We start from the raw sequence: 16,813 nt of genomic DNA on the forward strand, positions 1-16,813 counted from the left end.
ATGAGTACTGGAAGAGGTAGAGGTCAGCCGGCAGTTAGGACTATTGTATAGACAGAGCCACTGGAATTATGCGGCCGAGGAGAACGAAATTATGCGGGAAGGTTGAATAATTTATGCGGCAAGAAAGGACAAATTATGCGGCATAGCACAGCACATTGTTATAGTATTACTTCATTTTTACAACTAGTAAGAGTGTCAGAGAAAAGCGGTCACCGTAATTAGTACCAATTTAACACTCAAATTCAACAATTAGCAAGTGAAATATGACTAATCAACCTTTGCGAAAAGCCCGATTTGCCATATTTTGTTTGTAACTTTTCATTAGAAACAATTTTTTTGCGAAAATCTGGAGATTATGTGGCAGATGATGGATTGTGTGCCCAATGCAGCAAATCCATAACTAAGCGAAAATCTCCGCGGCCGCAGAATCGCATAATTCCAGTGGCCCTGTGCATAGCAAAGATACTGAAATTTTAACCTCAACAGTCACCTCAAGTTTTCCCGAATCCTGGGCAGGCAGTGAGGTCAGCATGAATACTGGTGTTGCTCCCCAACTTCGAGAGCTCGGAGACCAAGAACTAGCTGCAGATAGGCGGGCTCCAGAATACAAGCATACCAACAAATAGAAAGAACACAAATAAGAAGCAGCACTGGCATAGCGCCTAGGCCTCGCGTTTAGGACCTTAGACGTTTTTAGACATGCAGCACTGATCCTGAGTCTCCTGCTTCTTGCTAGGATTGCTCCTCCGTTCTGCCAATATCTCCCTTTGTCATCTCTATGATTACTGCCCATAAACAGCAATACTGACACGGAAGACGCACAGACTGACCCCTTGCCCCAGTGTGTGTCCTGTAGGGGGCTTTTGACTGACTCTTCTCCAGCCCTACCAGTCTTTTAAACACTGTCCAGAGTACTTTCATGACAAGTGTGTTTGTTTACCAAGCTCGTGAATATCTATTAAAGCCTGAGAGTAACAGAGAAAAGCTGGACAGCATGCAGGGTCGGTGTGGAAATAATGTGTGACTGTCTCTGGGCCCAGCGGCCTCTATCCGTGCTCTTTTCCAAAGTAAGGGTGCTGCTGGTCTGATCAGTTGCAGATGGCAGAAAATTCTCACCCCACGCCAGTCATCTGTGGATGGAAGGGAGTGTCTGGGGGGGCCTGGGAAGTAGGAAGAGAGAGCACGGAGGAAAAGCCTGTGTTTGTAGAACACAAAGCAACTTTAAATTAATACCGCAGGTCTGGTACCACCAAATGAAACTTCATGATACACATCTCACCGTTTTCCAAGTCATCCTTAGCACCCCAACAGTGAATTATAATTGTCAGTTCTAGAGACTTTCCATTATATCATCAGATTCACTTTATAAAATAAAAAAAGCTCAATCTAAAGGCAGGGGGTGGAGTAAATGCACTTGTGCTGACAGGCATAGGACAGTAAGAACACTTGGCTGTCAACTCAAAGATTTGGGGGAAGGGAACATGACAAGGGAGGATGTGGAATCTTGCAAAAGGAGTGAGAGCTGAAATAATCAGAGTTCACAAGTCACCTAATTCATTGTGTGCGTACCGCAGCTATTCCAGTGTTTTTCCGCTGCATGCTGGGATTTGTGGTCCTGTTTTTACAATACCATCGGAACTATTCTCACAATCAAAGTAAAATTACTGGACTGCATGACCCGCCATAGCATGGAACTGATAAAGTTGAATGCAATGAAATATAAATATATTGTAAAACAACGACAATACAAAAATACATGAGTGCGAAACATCTTAAAAAACAGCAATTTACTTACAAGCTGGCAGGAGGTTTAACATGGAATGTCAGAGTTGACTTCACACCTGACAACCAGGATGCAATGCAGGACCTCTCTTGACCCCTTTACTCCTGCACCTGAACTCCAAGGGGGCTATTTCCAGCTGATAAGTGCCCATCTCGCAACTGACAAAGATGACGGACGAGTGGACGAGTCCGACGTGTGTAGAAAGGAGCTGGGAGTGTGTGCCTATCTGCAGGCTTCGAAGGACAGCGATATAAAGTTAACCACAGACACAGGGCAAGAGTTATTAAAGAAATGCAAAATATTATTGTAAAAGGCACAAACTCGTTTAGAAGATGTAGGACGCTGGCTCTCTATGTAGTGTGCAAAGCTAGATACACTGTGCAGAGAGTCCAGGCAACCACACTTTGGTTTACAGGGGTAAAAACTGAACCACCTAATGCTCTAATTTTTATTATAGCTTGGTGGAGCAGTTAGGCCAATCTTGGAGAAATGCAAAGCATTTGTTGTACTCACACCATGAATCTTGCAACTCTCACACTCAAAGGAATAACTTGAGCCCAATTTATAAAAATACTTCAGATTTTTAAAAACATTTTAAGACTAAGATCATCAGAATTGGTTAAGTACTTTTCGCGATATGAATTTTTGAATTTTAATAAAAATAGTCTTTTTATGCATAATTATGTACCATAGGAATCAATGGAGGATAACCTTTAAAAATACATATAAATCATACAGTAGGTTTACCAAGTTCTTCTTTTGCAGGTTAGTCAAGGCTGTCAGTGGGCACACTGTGCCAGATTGAGCAGTTCGGCCGGCTCCCGGTTCCGGCAGGAGCAGCGGGAAAAGGTCTCTGGAGCTGGTGCAGGGCCACTGCGGGGTACCACTTGGAAATTCACTGCACTGGGGGTCTTCTTGGAGTGTCGGGTCGCAAGGAATGGGGGACCCTTAGGGCACAGCTGGTTCTCCGGTGCAGGGCACAGGGCAGCCGGGTGTACAGCGAATTGGTTATCCAAGAGCTGTGTGCGAGGATGCCCTCAGAAGCAGGAGGTAAGTCGATTCAAGGGTCGATTGCAGGACAATAGGGGCACTCTGGTGGGAGGTCCAGGATCTTTCTGAAGTCCCTTGATTGGGGCTTCCTCCTGGTCCTTTTACAGTCCAAGAAGGGCTGTTTTACCAGATGTCCGAAGCTAGGTGACCAGTACCCAGGGTATTGGTGTGGTTCAGCCACTGGAGGGTACAATGCCACCAGATATGGGATACTGTCAGGGTTTACCCTCACAGTCTTTGGTGTGAAGTTTCGTCTGGCTTCAGTATCTGGTTCTGGAGTTAGTGTCCAGTCAGTGAAGTGGACCTCACTGGTTTGTTGGTTTCTTTTGGATTTACAGTGGTACCTCCACTCTGGAGGGAATTCTCAGTTGATTTGTGAAGCCTGGAGGTACTCTGGGTTCTTTTGAGTTTTCCAGTTATACACTATCTCCTCAGTGGCGATTGTTGGGCCCTGGGTGCAGCGGGCAGGTTTTTGCACATTTTCTTTGCTGCAGCAGGTCCATAGTTCTTGTGCTTTGGATCTTCTTGTTGCTGGTCTTCTTCTGTCCGTCTAATCTGAGTTCTTGGTCTAGGGATGCCCACTAAATACTGTGTTTAGTGGGAGTTTTAGGGGGGACCAGGTAGGTGCCAATTGGCCACCTAACTTAAGGTGACTACGCCCACTAAGTGACCACTTCCGGTGGGCAGAGGTCACTTCCCTACACCTGATTCGCTATTCTCCTTCCATCCAAGATGTAGGAAAATGAAATGGAGAGTCTACCTCGCATGCAACACCTTAGGGGTGGTTCATGCTAGGTAAGGCCACTCCTCCTGTCCTTTGTTTGAGTTTCCCACCATTGCTCCCGCTAAAAATTGGAGTTTGCAATGGGGGCGGCCATCTACTGATAGCAGTAGGCCTGGAGGTTGAGTTTCAAAGGCATTAAGCCCTTTGAAGCTTGCCCACAGGGCTTTGCACATTCCTGAGGGAGGGGGTGTTAGCACTTCCACCCAGGAAGGGCTTTGTTTTGCATCCCAGAGGTCAGAGGCCCTCAACCCCTGGGTGCAGATTTGTGTCTGGCTGTGGCAGGCTGGTCAGGATCAGTCAGCAGCCATGCCAGGGTAGTAGCTTTTGCAGGGGGCACCTTCAAGGTGACCCCTGGGTACATTGCATAATACATCCAGCACTGGTACCAGTTTGGATTTATCATTCTGAGTTGTTTGATACCAAACAACCCAGGGTTTAGAGTGGCCATCATGTAGCTGTGAAACTTGTATTGGCCAGTGTCCAGCACATGTATTAAAATGACTGCTCTGTTCTCTCACTGTGTCCCAGGTTTGGCAAGGACACAGTGGTGGCATATTGCATATGAAGCTATGCCCTTACATACAGTATAGTGTAGCCTGCCTTAGGGCTGGGATGCCTGCCAGAGGGGTGTCTTACCCATAGTGCATGCAGTGTATAGGACACAGGGCACACAGGCAGTGTGCCATGTCGAGTTTGTGCTTTCGGTTTGCACCAGGGCACTCAGCCTACAATGGTAGGACTGGGTGCATCTGGATGCATGGCCCTAGAGGGTGGCACAACCAGTGCTGCTGCCCTCAGGGTCCTACCCTTAGTACCCCATGCCCTGTATACCTAGGTACCATTTACTAGGGACTTAAAGTGGTAGCTAATGGTGCAAATGTATCACTACAGTTTAGGGAAAGAGCTCTGGCCCAGGAAACCTGGTTAGCAGGAGCCCTGGGCACCAACAACTTCTAGGCTACATCACATACCAGGCAAAAAGTGGGGGCTAACCATGTCAAAAAGATGCCTTTTCTAACAGAAGAATCTGACAGGGTCAGAGAGTAAGCCACACCTTCATAAATCGGCTGCTGGCCTCATGCACGAGTTTTGGCTCTGGTGGTTGGCTTTCTTTGGGTCTCCCACTTTGCTGGGTGGGGAGACTGGTATTTGAAAGTCCAGAACCCAGGTACAGCTGCTGGGGGAATAAACAAGACTGTACTTCTTGTCTGTAGCTTTTTAGGCAATAGACATAAATGTAAGGCTACAAACAAACACACAAAAAAGGGAGGTAGATCTACAATTGAATGCACACAAAAGGGAGGGGTGGTGGGACAGCTGAAACAGCGAAGTGGGAGGTGGTTGGGGTACGGGGGAAATCCTTTTACTTTTATTGTGAAGAAACTAAATTAAAGCAGCCCCTCTTTTGACATTCTATGTGAGGAGATAAGAATAAGATTTACAGCCCTGTTTAGACAACTGGAGCCACTGAAAACATCGGAAGCTCGGAGCCACTGAATAAACCGAGCGCTGTGGGAAATGCTCTTAGAGAAAGAGTAAAATAGTCCCTAATATTGGGCCACATGTAAAGCTACAAGTAATGCAGCACTGCTTCAGGGGAGTGAACAACTTACAACAAGCATTTGCAATGCAATTGGTTTTGCATTTGTGAGAGTTAGAGCTATTGGCATTGTAAATGACAATGTCTTTTACCTATGTGTTTGGGTTTGGAGTGTAACAGATGTACGCTAGGTGCCACAGTAACCCTTTCAAGCCTGTTGCTGCAGTAGAGAGGACACAACAAGGCTGCCATCTTGGGAGTTTTTTTGCCTCAATCCTACAGACTGGCTGTGATATTATACACAGGAGTCCAGAGTGTAATGGGGAAGCGCTCTACGCCTGTGACAGCGACTGTGGGGAGTATTCAAGGTGGGGCCTCTTCAAACAGGAAGCAGTGCTATTTAAGTGCTGTTTTAGATAGCGCTTCCAGAAATGACATCTGCAAGGTCATGGTAGCTGTGAGGGGACTTTCAAAGCCATGACACCAGTGAACTCTGAGAGGAGGAAGTGGTGGAGTTTTCTCCACTTTTTTGCCCTATGATACACTGCTCCTCACACTGTGGCACCCTTGTGTTAGCTTCTTTGCGCTACAGCGTTAGGAAATTAGCTGCCGCTACTAACTCAACTCTATTTGAAGAGGCCCAGTTTACATCCAAAAGCGAATTGTTTTTTGCTGTGAAGCTTGAGGCCAGGAAGTGCTTGGGTCTGGAGTCACAACTCTTTTTCCACCATTTTGGAGGCAACACCTTTCACCATCTTCTTGCCTAGAACTAACCTATGTGCTTGGTTGGTGACCCTCTGGAGGTTATCAAGAGCACGTACTATCACCTAGTATTAAGCTCTACTCAAGTCAGTTGGTTAATGCACTCCCTGCAGAGGTCTTGGCAGAACGAGAATATCACAGATTACAATCCTGACATAGCTTTTTCACCTCTTCTTCTCTGCAAGGTCCATGCAAATGAATTATAGCAATTTTATTAAGAATGACACCTGCTTTAAAGCGCTATGGAATGGCAGAATCTGTATTACCAAGCGCTATAAAAAAAGAAAATGAGTTATTCCCAGACTGTCCCAACATGCACAAGACAAAGAACCCTAGGAGAGAAGATGTGACGTAAGGGCCAGAGCTACTGACTTTGGATCTGGGGAACATGGTTCAAGTCTCGGAGCCGGCTCAACATCCTGTGATTCTGGGCAAATCACTTAATCTCCCCCTGCTACCAAAAATAAATGTGTTCTTGTATAATGTAACTGGTGCTCATCTAAAGCGCTGTAATACCTTTGTATCGAGTTCGAGCTATATAAAACTGCAAAATAAATAAGTAAACAAGACTCAGCAGACATCACAAAGAAACAGGAAGATGCCTGAAAACAAGGAAGAGGAAAAAACAACATACACCCACGCAGCGAGGCAAAAGAGAAAAATAGTGCACTACACTAGGTTGCATGGCTGATCGTGCAATAATCCATGTAACAGGGTCAGTCTCTAAGACGTTAACAAACCAGCCTCAAGGCGGGACAAATGTAAACCATTTACCAACGACATCAAGGGATTTTTGAAAGGCAGGCCCAGAAACCAATGAAAGTGATGGGTGTGAAATGGGTATAGTTAAAGCACGAAGAATAGATTACAACATGTCGAGAAGAGCAGCTCTTGCACGCTGCTGTGCTCGACCTAAAAAGGAGGGACAAATCAGACAGATTAATCTCTAGCAAGCAAGTAGTTTTGAAGGACACAAGCAAATCAACAGTAGGGGGTGCCTTTAAGCCCACAAGAGAAGTATACTAAGGTATACACAAGGTTGTATGCTTACGCTTGATCTAAAAATGAAGGAGGGACCCTCGCATGGGTACGGGCAAAGGGTAAAAAATAAAAGTGAGGGGCGCAAAATTGTGTGAAAGGTGAAAGAACTGATTGACACAGAAAGCCAACACAAAACTTCAAAGGGGCTTAGGACCAGCCCCTTCCTTACCTGAACACACCATTGGCTTTGTCCAGGGTTCTGCAAAGTCGGTCCTGGAGAGCCGGGTCCATGCCAGATTTTTAGCATATCCACATTTAGAAACAAGATGTTTCAGAAATCTACATTTTTCTAAATGTGGATATGCTACAAATCTGGCATGGACCTGGCTCTCCGGGACAGACTTTGCAGAACCCTGGCTTAGTCCAATGTCACTCTGATTTACATGCTTCTAATTGGCCAGCACACTGTCTGCACGTTGTCCTGCTTCACTTCCTGTTGGCGTCTTCGTCGTTCTTGCCGTCGGGCTGCCTGTAAACCAAGTACTCCTTCCGGTCACTTCTCATTGGACACTAGCCAGTGTCCTTCCTCTCTGGCACCACGCTGAAGGTACTTCTTTTTTTATTTTGCTTCGTGCTCCATGGCTGTATGTTGTTTTGACATGTCCTCTGGTTTCAATGGCATTTCTACCAGCCTGCCTGTTTCAGAGCCTCTCTTGAGCAGTGGAGTTTTTGTTGTCTCTTCCTAGAGCCACGGAGCTCTTGGTGAATGGCAAGCGCCCATGTGTGAATCTGACCCCCCAGGGCCATGCTCCCCCCACTGCCAATCCCAATCCCCGGTGCTGCACATGTACAGTGGTGGACGGTCACCCTTGGCACGTTTCCATAAGCGTGGTAGAGCAAACCCTTTGCTGTAGCTGGATTCAGCTCAGCTTGAAACTTGGTGTTAAAAGAAGAAAATAGGGAATACACATTGTAGAATACTTTGTGAATCTAAATCCTTTATGTATGTTTCATGGCAAAAAAAATGCTGGCTGGATTGTGTGCATGCTTAGAGGGCTTTTAAACCCTAAGTAGTAATTTCATCAAATAATTTCAAATTGCCTCACCTTCTGCAAGTTCAGCCTGATCAATTTGCATGATGAGGAATGGCTCTGCAGCATGCCGTTTTCAAGAATGCACATTGGTGGCCGTTCCGTGTGCCAACTGATTAGAGAGCCCCTTCGCAAGTGGTACAGGGTGGCAGATGTCAGACGCAAACGCTAATTAACTGCTCAAGGTCTTCAAGGCTGGCACACTGCAATATGTATAGGCTTGAGGGCAGGGCCACCCGGAGGACTCTAAGGTGGCAAAGCCAGTACCTGTGCAGGTATGATGTAGCAGGATGGGTTCAGTTCGAACAAATCCACGTGCGTGTCTGTGGGAGACGGGACATTTATCCATAACTGCGAGTGTAGGCGGCTGTGGATGGGGTTCCAGGGCCCCCTTGTGTGTGTGTGTGTGTGTTTCGCAGTTTTATATAGCACACATTCAACAGGAAGGTATCGGAGTGCTTTACATGTACACCGGTTATATTTAACAGGGACACATTAATTTGTATACGTACCGGGAGATTACGTGATTTGCCCAGAATCACCGGATGTTTACCGATGCCGAGACTCGAGCCTAGTTCTCCGTTCCAAAGTTATCAGCTCTGGCCATTACGGGACATCCTCTCCTGGTGCTGGGCTTCTGAGGTTTAGGGGTGTCCTTGCCAGAAAAAGGAGAGGGCAGTCGGCTATTGTTGTTTCCGCTGCAACAGCAGGCGCGTGCCCAACAGTTTGCCCACAGGCTAGCAAAGTCTCAATTCCAGTTGCTGGTGTCAGAGGAGCTGGTTATGGTGCGAGGAGACAGGAGGGGTTGTGAGCTTCTTACCACCCAGTGGCACTGCAATCACTTCTCATGAAAAGGCACTGCTAATGGATGATATTTTATGGTGTGGAATCCAAGCAGCCTCGGCACCTTACAATGCACTGCAGCCCCATCTTGATATATTTATTATCCAAGAAGAAATGGCACGTGGTCATTTAGAAAAAGGCATTGGGCATCTGACCGTCATCCATTAGACCAGCATCCATGTGATCTCTTCTCACCCGTACCACCGTGCTGGCATCTCATCAGTCCAGACAAGACCCAGGCGCCTGCGCCTTCTTGCATCAGGGAGCTGGTTATCTTCCACAGCACAACAAATGCGGAGATTGTTTTGCCAATGCTTGTTTATTTACATTTTGGCAATATCAACAAGACAATTGGTATTCCCCCAGGAAATTGAAAATAATTTCTTATGCTCGATCCCCCTCACCCCAAACACCGCTGACACTTATCACAAGTGTTAAAAAACAAATGATACCTAACTGGCTGCTCACTTCCCCCCACTATCGGTTCTTGCTACCTTCCAATCCTCTGACATGGTGCTACTCAGTTGAGAAACAGCAGGGCTATCAATGTAGATGGTGAGAAGCAGAGGTTCTCTATACAGAACACGTAAGAAATCAATGGGAGCCATCTCTTAGCAAATGTTTTGCCTGTGTGTGTTGCGACATGAGTTATCTTCTAATTTCGATACAGTTTGGCACATTTTATAAAACCATCTTACTATACCCTGGGGTATCTTCCGATGCAGCGCTTTGAGCATCTTAGCAGCCTCTAACGGTTGCCAAGGTAGCCTTCTGTCTGCTGTGTCAATGGTGTCCAATCTTGGCATCTCAAGCCCCAAAAGAATGGTCCCTGGGGCTTTAGGAATAGGATATCCTCATACCCCTTTTGATAGAGCTCAAGCTGTCTTTCCCGAATGCCTTTAGATTTGGGGTGGCTCACCATATATGCATCAACAATCCTTTGCACTCTCACATCTCCAGTGTCTGCATAATACAGAAGTATAGATAATGTGAAACCCTTCCCTGGTCAAGTACGACTGGTGCACTATCTAGTAGGTGGATTCGCTACAGATGATGCCCTTTAGTGTTTTGGGGATATTAATCCACAGCGCTTCCCATTCTTCATGTGAGATATCGCTACCTAAAGATTTTGACCCATCTGTCTTGTTTGCCATGTTTGTTGTCCCATTCATGCCTCTGTAATTGCACAAAACTAGCCTGATGCCACCTACGTGGATCATAGTGATTTTTTCTAGTGGCATCAGTTCTTTTCTGGTTGTCTCTTTGTTCAATGAGTGTAGTACCCAGTGCCTAAGCTGCAAGTACTGTAGCTTATCTGAATACACTACTTTAAAATGTCTTACACTCTTGAAATTATTTCTCCCTCCCTCATTTAAACAGATCTGAGAAGCTCCTAATCCCTTCTTGCCTTCAGTGCCTGGAACAGTCCAGTGGGAATTCAGTGATGGAAAATGCTTCAGTCCATCCCATTAGCTCATCCTGTCGCACAACTCAAGTATTGTCCTGAATGGAGTTGCCACATGTGAATTTTGGGGGGTATTGGAAGTTCCATAGCCATGAAAGATCACACAAGGTCAGTTAGACTTTGTTCATCAGACATTTAGTTGTCCTCTGAGTACTAGCATCTTGCGAGGCCCGCCTGAGTGCTCCTTTGCTTGCCCCTTGTCTAACAAAGATGTTTTAAGACATATGCAAGTAGGCAATTTTTCACTGTCCCACTCCTTTTTCAATACCTTTCATTTTCTACATCTACATCATTTTCCTCTCATCTCTCTTCACCCTTCGTTATTTCATCCCACCCTCTGTACCTCACTCACCCTTCCTGCCTCACCTCTTTGTTGCTACCTTTCTCTCTACCTCACAACCCTTCATGCCTCACTGTCTCTCTGTCTCTATATCAACCACACCTCTTTCTTCACCTGACCTCTGTTTCTCTTCTCCATCTCTTTTCTCTCTGCACCTCATCTCCCTTTTTACTCTTACCCTCTCTCCCTAACTTTCTCGCTACCTCATTAAACTCTTTACCTGACCTGTCTTTCTACATATCTTGTAATATTGACCATCCCTCTACTTCACTGCTGTGGCCTGGCATCTGTCTTTACTTCATTCACAACCTCACCTATCTGTTTGCCTCTACCACTATCTCTACCTGCCTTACCTCTCCCTGCACCACGTCTTTCTGCCTTCCTCAACCCTTTGAGACGAGGTAAGATAGATTACCTAAGAAGGATAAGGTGACAAAGTGATGGGCAAACACACTGCCCTGTGGAACGTATGGAGAGACAGTTGGTACATGTTGGCCTCCCTACTTGATGTATTTTTTAAACTCTTTTTATTTGCATTTTCTCAAAGATAGAATGCTTTGCACATTGTGATGCTCATGTCAGATATGTAACACAAATAGGCATAATGTATCTCTGGATTACAGTAGGAACAAGTATAGGGAAAAAATTAAATGTACAGGGAGTGAGCATCAGAATAGGAAGGAACAATGAAAATGCTTCATCAAGAAAAATCAACCAGAACATCCAACAACACCCCCGCCCTCCCCTACTCTTGTGTGGGACACCTGAGAGATAAAAGAAGCCTGAGGTCGACAAGGGAATGAAATTAACAGCAGGCAATCAGCATGCTTCTGCAATTAAACAAATCTATTCCCTGTAGGAACCGCAGGGGAAGACCCTCACAGCTCAGCCAACATTGCAGCCCAAGCCCTCAAATCATCCTACAGTTTATCATCCTTCCTGACATGTTTTATGCATATTTCTTCCGCAGTCGCCCATTCAGACACATCCCTAAGCCAGCTCAGATGTCGAAAGGGTTCTGTACTCACCCATTCAATGGCATTGCGACGTTTCACTAAGATCAGTCCCAACAGGACTAGCTTTCTTCTTAACCATTATTGTAATGAGAAGCAATGAACCCCAATATTACTTGTTGCACGTCAAGTTGCACTTGCCACCCCATGGCTGCTCCCTACTTGATGTATGAAGGTGGAGGAAGCGAAAGGAAAGTTAATCAAAGTTTGAGAGGTTTTGCAAAATCCACAGGGTTATGGTGAATTCAATGAAAAAGTTGTCTGCCCAAATGAAATGGAAGTTAAGTTAGTAATGGGGCAAATGTGGTGCAGAGATACAATTTTATGTGAGGATGATTTAGTGCTACATTTCCTTTTTGTTATCTCCGGCTCTCTTTACCTCACTCTAAAATCTTACAATTCTCCCTACGTATTTTCCTCAACCATCCTATTTCCTATCCACCTGTTTATATCTTTCTGGTTAACTCACATTTTTCTCTCACATCTCTCCCTGCCTCATCTATTCCTGTCTTTCCTCTCTATCTCCACCTCAACATGCCAATATTTGTAAAGCAAAAAGAAAACCTTTTAGAAATATGTTCAAGGGATTTAGTTTCTCCAATGACTCATGCTGAAATTGAGGCAATTTCAAGCAGGAGAACACTGAATTAAATTAGGAACACTAGAGTATACCTCAAAAGTGAGAGGCATTTATGCAAAGGGAATGGTTCATGCCATACCTGTACACTACTCCTAAAGAAGTGTAAAAGGGAAAATGCATTTTCTTTCTATATATCACCCTCACCCTCTCTAACAGTGGCATGCTTCATCATCGGGTTCACCCTAACTCCTAAAGGTCAGGGTGGGCTCAACCATGTTCCAGGGAGCTCTTTGAAGAAAGTTAACTAGGAGGTGTAACTCTAAGATAAAAATTCCTCATTCACTCCCAAGGTTTCCCTTTATTAATGGGGTGGATGAAAAAGATCAAACACTGTGAAATAATCGGGATTTTAGGACTTAATGGTCCTATGACCTTAAGTTCACCAATTTCACCAACATGTTTCTGCCCTAAACTAATGGCCTGTGTAGATCCTGGCCTTTCATCAGGGTGGGTTCAAATTTATAGCAATCCCCCAGCTATGTGTTGTACGCGTTCTTGTGCGACCTGCAAAACCACTCAAAGCATGCAAGGGCAGTATAATACTTGCCACTTCAGGCTTTCACCTGAAACACAAATTACATGGTATAAAATGACACGCCACCTTTTGGCTTCTCAAAATGTGACACTCTCCTCCCCATCATGAGTGCCAATCAGATGTTACATGCTGTGAGCAAGTATTTCACTCATTGGTGTCATTTCCACTTTAAACATGCACCTCAAAGAGGCGTTCGCCGCAGAATTTGTGCGTGCCACGCCTCTACAAAACACCTGTTGTCCCACCTCACAATGATGTCAGAAGGGAGACCAGTTACAGGCCGATCAAAATTCTCCAGGACTCGGACTGAGGTGTTCGCACTACACACTCACCATCACTTTAGAATCCCCACATCGGGCTGTGGGGTACTATAAAGTATACACATCAATGGCCATCTTTTATAATTTATAATGCGCCATATCTTCATGCACCCAGTATGTGGGGCACTGTAACCTCACATGGGGCAGGAGGGTGGTTGGCCCTGTAGTCAAACCTTCGTCAAGGGTCCCTAACCTCTTAGTCACCTACCTGGCTCCGCTTTCCCCGGCTTGTAGCGATTAAATACCTGGAGGCATAAGTTTTTATCTTCTGGGGTCCAGTCGGTTCAGACTGGCCTTATGAACTCCTGGCCAATAGGAGGAGGGCCTTGTGAACACACAACAGCTGTGTAGATTCAGAGTCCAATCTACCACTGCTTATATTGTCGGCACCAAAGCCCCATCAGTGCTGTCACTGCCATTCAGTAATGCACTAAATAAGACCACAAAAACAATTTCAGAAATACTCCAAATCATGTTTTTTTCGATTTATAGACTCATCTCTGCTCTTTCTCTAGGAGTCTCTTTTTGATCCCAACCGGAGGGGTGAGTTTATCAATAACTGACCACCTCATATCTTTATCACTATGATTTTTTTCAAGAAAATGGGTCATCAGTTGTGTTGATGATTTACTGCACCTGATTGTACTCCTATACTCAGTTATGCACATTTTTATTTTCCTCGTCATTCCAATGTAGCGAAGGCCACAAGGACAGGTAATGACATATTGCGGGGTTGCCACTGTTGCTTTTTGTATATGCCCTTTGCTCCCAAGGTGTGGGGAGGCTAAGATCTAGTGTTTTAGTGTTAAGGGACAAACCAACGCATTGCCACAGGGAAAATGTATTCTAACTGGTGGAAGGTCCCACAGAGTGGTTTGTCGTTCTGGAGTGATCTGACATGTATTACTGTGCACCAGTCTGTCTCCTATACTTCTATTTCTCTTGAATGAAAAGAATGGTTTATTACAAGTTAACTGGTTGGAGTAAGGATGCTTAAATGTTTATTCACAATCTTTTTTATGACATTAGATGAAGAATTGTAAGTGTTCAGAAAAATAAGAAAACTGTTGTCCTGCTTAATATTAGTTTAAAGGAGAGCATCTCTAGGGACATTTCGTGCCCTCTTCTGTGCCTTAGCAATTATCCATTCTGGATATTCCAACTCCTTCAGATTCTTACTGAGCTTTTTTGCTTCGTTCCTAAAATCTCAGATATCTGGACAGTTTCTCCTGATCCATAGGACCTGTCCCACCGGCAAGTTCTCTCTCAGAGCACGGGGATGAGCACTATTAACGTGCAGCAGACTGCCCCAATCTGTAGGTATAGTATACAAAGAGCTGATCAGCTTTTCATCTTTGGCCATGATACTGACATCAGCAAATGAAAAACAGGTTCTATTTGTTGTCATAGTGAAACTCAGAAATGGTTTCCTTCCATTTAGCTAGAGATTAAATGGTGCAGTGGGGGTTTCGTCTCCTTGCCAAATGACCAAAATGTTGTCGACGTTTTGCCATCAGAACTGTATTCGATCATTAAATGGTTTGCTAGTCCATATGTTCTCTTCTTCGAACTAACTAATGTAGAGGCAGGCTATACTTGGCATGAAGGTACTTCCCATGGAAGTCCCATGGCAGTGTCAAAAATGTGATCGTCAAAGATGAAGAAATTCTCTGTCAAAGCTAATTCTGCAAGTTTCATTATCCATTGGACTGGAGCAGCCCATGACCACTCTTGAGCTAACAAACGGGTGGTAATCACCCATAGAGTTTTCCCTTGTGGAATGCTACTATCGAGTGTCTCTACATCTAGGCACACTGAAGATTCTGTTGTAGGGTCCTGTTTTACTTCTTTCAGTAGATTTAGCTAATGTTTGGTGTCCTTAATGTAGGACCTTGTGTGTTTTACAAGGGGTCATAAGAGCCAGTCGGTATATTGTGACAATGGTTATAACACTGGTCCTGTGCCTGATACTATAGGTCTCCCTTGGGGGGGGATTCTACCTTTATAAATCCTGGGAATGGTGTAAAACTGAGGCATTTTGGGTCCGGTAGTGATAAGGAATTCCTCCTATTTCTTAGTGATCCACTCATTGTCAACAGCTTAATACACTAACTCTTTAATAGTGCCCTGTAGGTGACTGGTGGGATCCCTCCAAATGACCACATAGTTCCTTTCATCTCATAAGAGGTTGAGATATGCCTCTCTGTATTATTTTTTGCCTTGTATGACTATGGCATCCCAGGTTTTATAATCAAGTGGTTCTTTTTTCGCTGAGGATACCTAATGCCATTCTCTTCTTTTTGGTCAGATTCTGAAACCTATCTCTCCCAGGGTTTAATTCTTCAACCTCTTTTATCACTGCCTCTTCAAAAGCCCATACTTCTGGGGGTATAGTGGATGGTGGGGGATTAAAACTGGATTTTTTTCTTAGGGTAGTGTGTCCATAATCTGTTTCCATGTTTGGTCTGTTCTGGAAAAACACTTTTACTCTTATTTTTTTAAAGAACTCAGTTAGTTTGCATCTCATCGTGAACTTGTCAATATGCTCTGTGGGAACAAAGTCAAGTTCCTTGTTGAGTACAGATAGCTCATCTGTTGAAAGAATATCCTTGGTCAGGTTGACCGCCATGTTTACAGGCCGTCTCTGGACAGTTTGTTGGTCCTGTGTTTGGCTCCGGGTGTTCATGCCTTTGTTGTTCGACTGGATTCGCCTTCCTCCTCGTCTCCCTCGCCTTCTTCTCCTGACGCCTCTCCCTAAAAAACGCTAAAAAACGCTGCCACTGCTAGAAGAATGGCATGTGCTGAGGCTGTGGTGGGGCCAGATACAGTTGGGGTCTACACTGTCCTGGCCAAAAAGCTATTTGAGCGGTGGATACGCAGGGTTAAAAAAAACTCCTCTTCTTTGTTGTCCACGTTTACCCCTCCAGCTCTGATTAGAGTTTTCACTTGACCACTCATCTGTACCAGAGTATGAGAATCCAGAGTCACGTCTCCCTGTAGACTCTGCATCTAAATCATGTTTCTTCTTGTAATCATTGCTGATGCAAGGATACACTTTCTCATGAGCAAACATCCTACTATCCTTCTGTAATGCAGTTATTTTGCGCATCATCAGGAAATCTTTATATTCTGCTATCTTTGTTTAATTCCTCCAGTTTCTTTTTATAGATAGTGATTTGAATCTGGGCACTAAGAGCATCTTCAATGGCCTTATTCTTAATCAGCATGGCATCTGAAAGACGTTTTGCTGTGTTTATAATCAGGATGAGCCAGTCCCTTGAACATCACCAGGCGATGTGGGATCGCTGTTTCTTGAACAATAGGTCTTCTAATAAAACTTTAGGTTCATTTGACTCTTTGGGTAACTCAAAAGATCCCCATTGTTAAACTATTCATGGCCAAGAGGGCCCACAAAGCAAAAACTTCAATTGAATTCACAACCACACACGTCAAGGTAGAAGGTGATAAACTACCTTTCCCCATAATATAGAAATATAGTCAGATCCCTGCTTGTGATTGACTTTATAGGCCCTCACATTATCCATATCTGTTTAACACTGGGCTGGACTTTCACTTGTGATTCCCTTTTTTGTCTGGCTGTTCCCTCTGGAGCCCTCCTCAACAAGTTCTATTGGTCCCTGTCTCTCCACACTTCTCATGGCTCCT

At 44.7% G+C, this 16,813-nt stretch overlaps 1 protein-coding gene across 2 annotated transcripts in view; it reads left to right on the plus strand.

Moving 5' to 3' along the window:
• ADGRG5 (adhesion G protein-coupled receptor G5) overlaps positions 1-16,813 on the plus strand; it is a 542,058-nt gene that overhangs the window by 462,903 nt on the left and 62,342 nt on the right. The window lies entirely within an intron of this gene.

This window comes from Pleurodeles waltl, chromosome 12 (assembly GCF_031143425.1).
Source record: "Pleurodeles waltl isolate 20211129_DDA chromosome 12, aPleWal1.hap1.20221129, whole genome shotgun sequence".
NCBI lineage: Eukaryota > Metazoa > Chordata > Amphibia > Caudata > Salamandridae > Pleurodeles > Pleurodeles waltl.